Raw genomic sequence first — 6,194 nt, 5'->3', positions numbered from 1 at the left:
AACGACTCAAAAGAATAAGACACGCAAAGGAACGTATACACAAAGGACGGTTTCAAAACTAACTTACAATCTAAAACTAGCTTGTAAGTTAGTAATGGAATCAACAAACGAAACTAAAGAAACAACACAATGAAACTAGAAGATCAAATTTTGAGCTTAAAATTTTCGTGTGAACAGTAACTTGGGTGGCATGGCAGCATACCATTGGTCACAGCCCCACCATTAGTCACTAGTTGAAGTTTACAAACTTTAGCTACTATGTAATGAAAACAATTGATTTCGGAGGGAAAGTGTATGTCTTAAATCTCCTTTAAGTCTAACCTTGAAAAGGCAAGACTTGACTTTGTACAATTCCCACAAAACAAGGTCCCTTGAAACAAGGAAAGTGGTTGGAAAGTAGATGTCAAGTCAAGAAAGTGATGGCTCAAGTCTTCTCACAAACAACTTTACAACTTGTAGGTTCACCTTTTTGAATCTATGTTACACTTTTGGTTGTCTTAAGTTGTAAGATGAGATGAAGAACAAGATGTACACCTCAACACCCTTCAAGAACACATCAACAATTTCCACCCCACGGCAAACATCAACACACATCACGGCCAATTTTAGTGTCAACACACGACCAAGGTTCTTTTTGGTGTTGTATTTCGATTTTAGAAAACATTTTCATCCATACCAAACATAACCATAGAGCAAACATATAAACAAATGCCAAAACCAAGATTTTTGCTATATATAGATATCATTGGAAGAAAATCAAAGGAACCAAAGTCCATAGTTTTCACTCCTCCAATCTAGTTCATAATGAACTTCCAAAGTAAACATGATTGCCTCTACGGAGACAGACACACATCCTACACCAGATGAACTAGATATGAAAATAAATTTGCTGACCTTTACGGCAACAGACATGTTCATCCTCCATCGAATGAACTATGAAAATAAAATAGAATTGTCTCTACAACGACAGATGTCCATCCTCTACGAATGAACTACTAAAGCAAATATGATGACCCTCACGGTCTCTTCTAGCAAAGTTGGATTTGACTGATGAAACAAACATGGATCATTTGGGGTTTATCCCTGACATTATTTCATGTGCAGCTTGCTTGTACATGTCTTCCAATGATAAAGCTCCAGAGATCAACGGCCCTAAGCCACTTGCACCTCTTGCCTGAACGTACATCAACATGTTTTCAGTAAAGTTTTACAAGGGGGTCTAAAGAGGGTGGTGTGTATACAACCTTATATTTATTTTGTTCAAAGTAAAGAGACTGTTTTTTTAAATAAACAATCAGTTCAAGTAAAGCAACCTAAATTATTTCTAATATAATCTCGTGTGAGTAGCATTTCATGCGTTTCAATTTATGTATTATAGTATCTATTTAAAAAAGAAAAGGAATATTGATCTTTCTATGCAGTAAATTTTCTATTCCAAAACATTTCATCTAGCACTAGTTAATAATTAATACCTCTTAGAGGAATGACATAGTATGTTTTTTTATGGTACATCCCTTAATTTCATACTTCAAAATTCAAAAGTTTCTCTCAAACACACGTAAAATGAACCAAAGAGTACTATTTTATTTTTTAACTAAAAACCCTAATTCACAATCTTCAAAATGACCAACACAGATTTGTAAATTGAGCACATATTAATACATAACAATTAAATGGATCTCTAAATATCAATAAAGGGACAGTCTTGTGCATTAAAACTCCTGCTAGGATCAGGGAGAGGGCAAGAACAATAATTTCACATTAAAGAAGATAATTTCCCTATAAAAAAAATAATTAAAAGAGAAAGGACTTACATGAGTTTGGATCATGAACATATTTCTGAATTGATCAGATGAAACGTGAGCATGCACAATGTCAATCTTATTTTTCTCCAAAACATGACAAATGAAGGTAAAAAGCCCAGGCTTCTTAGGACAACACACACTAATATGTGCCTCTTCTCCACAAACATTTAGCACAACATTATCTGAACTCCATGTCTCAAAATCAGTTGGAACATTAGTGTTCAAAAGGGGAATGCCAGTCACATTGTTGTTGTTCTTTGGTGTTATAGCAGCTGAGTTACTAGCAGATCCTTTATCAGCCAAAAATTGTTCCAAGCTAGTGCCAACACGTAACTTCTGTGGAGTCATTATGGGATTGTTCACTGTGGACAGCCTGGCTATGCCAAGTTGAATCCTTTCTAGCTTTTGTTCTTTAAGATTGTCAACAGTGTTCTCCAACATTTTGATGTACCTCACAGTTTCATCAACAATTGAGGACTTGTCCGCCTGCATATATACACACACAAAAATAGGAAAAATAAGAAATTACTTGCACATATATACGTACAAAAATAAATGAACTCAATTTCTACATACTGACGATATAAAATTGATTTTAAGTTTTATTAATATATACTGACAATAATATAAGAAATCTACACTATCGATCATTTTTATGATATTTTGCAAGCTATGAATCTCAAAAACGAAGCAAGAATAGAAAGGTGGAATTAGGCAAAACTCGGTATATGACTTTGATTTCGAGCCATGTGTATATTGGCTAAAAGGGATCATTTGATAATATACAAATTACTCAAAAACACTATAATTTAGAATCCATAATTTTCAATTATGTGTCGCATCAGACCAGTTTATCCCTCTTATAAAAGTTATTGTATATGCTATTTAGTGATCTTAAAAGTTAAAAAAATATACATAGAAAATCATAATTAGTAGCAATTAATATGAAAAATAAGCAAGTTATCGCTAATAACAAGTTAAAATACGCTATTATTATATATAAAGATTCTTTATACGGTTAATGTGTATAAGTTGAATTAATATAAAATTAATACATACAAATATCTTATTATTATTCGGATTAATAAAGAGTAGATAAATTTTGAATGAAAATCAAAATATGTTGAAAACTTCTTTTTTTTTTATGCATTTAGTTGAGAAGTGGGAAGAATTTTCTTTTTAAAAAAGTGTAGAATCTTATATAGCTATGTGCGAAAAAACCAGAAGTTCTATATTGTTTTTTTCTTTCTTTTTTTTGGTGCATCATATCATTCCATTTTGGAATTAACAAGTACATACAAATTAATAGTAAGAATGTGTATGTCCCCAAGTGACTTGATTCCGATTGAGTCGAGGATTTATTAAAAATAATCCCTCTACTCCATAAAGGTAGAGACAAGATCTGTGTATCCTTCTTAGACTCCATTTGTTATATAAAAATTAAATCATATTTGTTCTTTGATGTTGGATATATACCATAAGAAAAAAATCAAGTTACATGATTCTATGTGAAACTTGATTTTCTTCCTACAAAGATTTTCCAAAAATTTACTCGATTTAGAAAGGTTGGAGAAATAAAAATATCACAAATTCAAAGAGAGATCATACAAATTGCTAAAGAGAACCAAACAAAGTAAAAAAGTAAATTTTTAAATCATTTTACAAGTTTCTATTTGATCTAAAGATTTTTTTCATGTTCATTTTTCGAATAATAATTGGACAAGTTGATTAGAATTATTTATTAATGTTGTGGAAGACAATAAAAATAAAAACAAGGGAAAAAAATTAAGATAATCATAAATTTTTTAGTTTCTTTTGCTTGATCGATGGGATATTGGATAAAAAAGGGTATGTCATTGAAGGGAAGAAAATTACCTTAGGTTGAAGATGAGGAAGCAAAGTTTGAAGTTCCTCAAACATGTTTCGCATCCTCTTCCTTCTTTCTCTTTCCGTCCTTATGTGCAGCTCATGACCTGATTCTCTACCTCCATCTCCATTCGCCCCAGACTTTGGTTCACCACTTTCATTAGTTGCCTTCTTTTCATTGGATCGACATCTTTTTTTTACCACCAAGACTCTCTTTGCCTACCTCTTTAACAGCAGTCGGTGCCTGACAAGTATTAGACCAATTCGGATCTGGCAACTTGTCACCCACAAATTCTACACCGCTCCCAATTAGTTGGCCATTGTCGGAGTTCAAAAATGACCACACTTCATCATTTTCCCATATCAAACAATCATTCTCGCCGCCTTCATTCATCTTTTTTTCTTTGTTCAGATGGTATGATAGTCTACCCTAAGTTACGTCTTTATATAGAGGTTTTTTTTCGGAGGGGGATAGTGTAAAAAGGAGAAATATGGGGATTGAATAGGATATAAATATTAAATATGAAGAAAATATAGAGCATGGTGGCAAAAAAAAGATATAAAAAAGATGATTCACTTAGTAAGGAAGTAATAAAACAAAATACAATCATAAGCCAAAATGTCGTTGCTGGCTTCAAAACAAAAAACGGTAGCTAAAACACTTTTGTTACAAATTTTGGTCTCACTCAATTGGGTCCCAGCTCACACTTAGCTCTACTAAAATTAATTAATTAAGTTGTTAGTCTAACTATCAATATTAGATTACAAAAATTTAATTAAGATATTTGGTCAAATAATCAAGATATTCTTCTCATCTATACTAACGGCCAAAGTTCTTCTTAAAAAAAAAACACTTTTAAAGTTGATCGTATATAAATATAATGACTATAACAAATACAAATATTAGTTGTTAGTTTATTTAAATTAACACTACTTCTATCCCATCTATAACCGTTTAATATTTATAAATCTATTTCTTATTACAAAAATAAAAAAGGTAAGAGGTTATGTGACTAACGTTTATGAGATTTCATTAATAGCTGACTTCATCTTAGTAAAAACAACTTGCTTTTTAATATAATTATTTTCTATCAAAAACATTCTAGATTTATTATACTATTTTTTACTCATCCATTCAAGTTAATCGTACTAGAATTAGTTAATTAATTTGTTATTCTACTTACCAATATTAGATTGCAAAAATTTAATCAAGATATTTGATCAAATAATCAAGATATTCTTCTCATCTATACTAACGTCTAAGTTCTTTTTTTTTTAAATAAAAAAAAAAATCAAAACTGATCGCATATAAATATAATGACTATAACAAATACAAATATCAGTTCTTACTTTTTCTAAGTTAATACTACTTCTATCCCATCTGTAACAATTTAATATCTATATATTTATTCCCTATTACCAAAAAAAAACAGGTAAGAGGTTATCTGACTAATGTTAATGAACTTTCATTAATAGATGACTTCATCTATGAAAATAAGAAAAAACGACTTATTTTTTTATAAAATTATTTTCTATCGATCTAGCACTGGATTTGTTATACTATTTTTTATTCATCCATTCAAGTTAATCATACCAGGATTAATAATTAAGCTAGTATTTTTTCGTGAATAAAAGTTTTTATCATGCCATATTCGTCTCATATAAAAAGCTAAAGATCATCATTTTATTTCATCTTTTGGCTAGGATGTTACAAAGCCTCTAATCATGACTCTCTCTTTGTTAGCAAAAAAAATAAAATTAGTTACGATATTCATTACTAATATTCTCCTAAAGAGTTTTGTAGTTTACAATATTTTTTATAATTTATTTTTAAATAGTATTGTCGATGAATTTTTATAGATTATAGATTATAGATATAGATTATAAATTATAGATTATAGATATAAGCATGATGTTTGGTTGTTTATAACTTTAAGAAATAATAATTGAACTTCTCTGCTTTTTTCCTTATAAATTTATCACTTTTTATAACTTCTAATTTTTTGTACAAATAATTTAGGTACATTTTTTGTATAAATAGTTAATGTACCTTTTAAGCAAACACTATGTCGAGGCGAAAAATCGACCATTTAATGACACTATTACTTCAAAAGATTTTTAAGAAAACTTTGAGTCATAATTTTTGTAGAATAATAATTCAAATAAAGAAAGAATTTGTCTTTCTACAAATAGAATCTTATTTAACATTAAATTTCTAAATATTAGGAATTCTTATATGATTTGATTAAGGAAAAAAACTAATAGTCACAATTTTATTTATAAATTTAAAAGTGCTAAAGTAAATGAATAAATTATATAGTGTACAACAACGACAACATAATGGGTATCAATTGTTTTATTCAATAGATTTTGACTACTAAATTTCTTTGACTTGTTTCAACTCAAGTGTTTCTTCATTATTTTCTTGGCAAGACTTACATGGCATCTTCGAACAATCATCAGGAATTTTCTTGAACTTATAATTTCTGCAGAATCGAGCTCAAACAGGACAAACACCGGCAT

The 6,194-nt window shown here is 29.7% G+C and overlaps 1 pseudogene; it reads right to left on the bottom strand.

Annotated features, from left to right (window-relative positions):
- Positions 1-793: 793 nt before the first annotated feature.
- On the bottom strand, positions 794-6,194 carry LOC107879960 (annotated as a pseudogene).

The sequence above is a fragment of the Capsicum annuum genome, chromosome 8 (genome assembly GCF_002878395.1).
Source record: "Capsicum annuum cultivar UCD-10X-F1 chromosome 8, UCD10Xv1.1, whole genome shotgun sequence".
Classification (NCBI taxonomy): domain Eukaryota; kingdom Viridiplantae; phylum Streptophyta; class Magnoliopsida; order Solanales; family Solanaceae; genus Capsicum; species Capsicum annuum.
The sequence above is the reverse complement of the archived record's forward strand: the minus strand, read 5'-3'. Positions and strand labels throughout refer to the sequence as shown.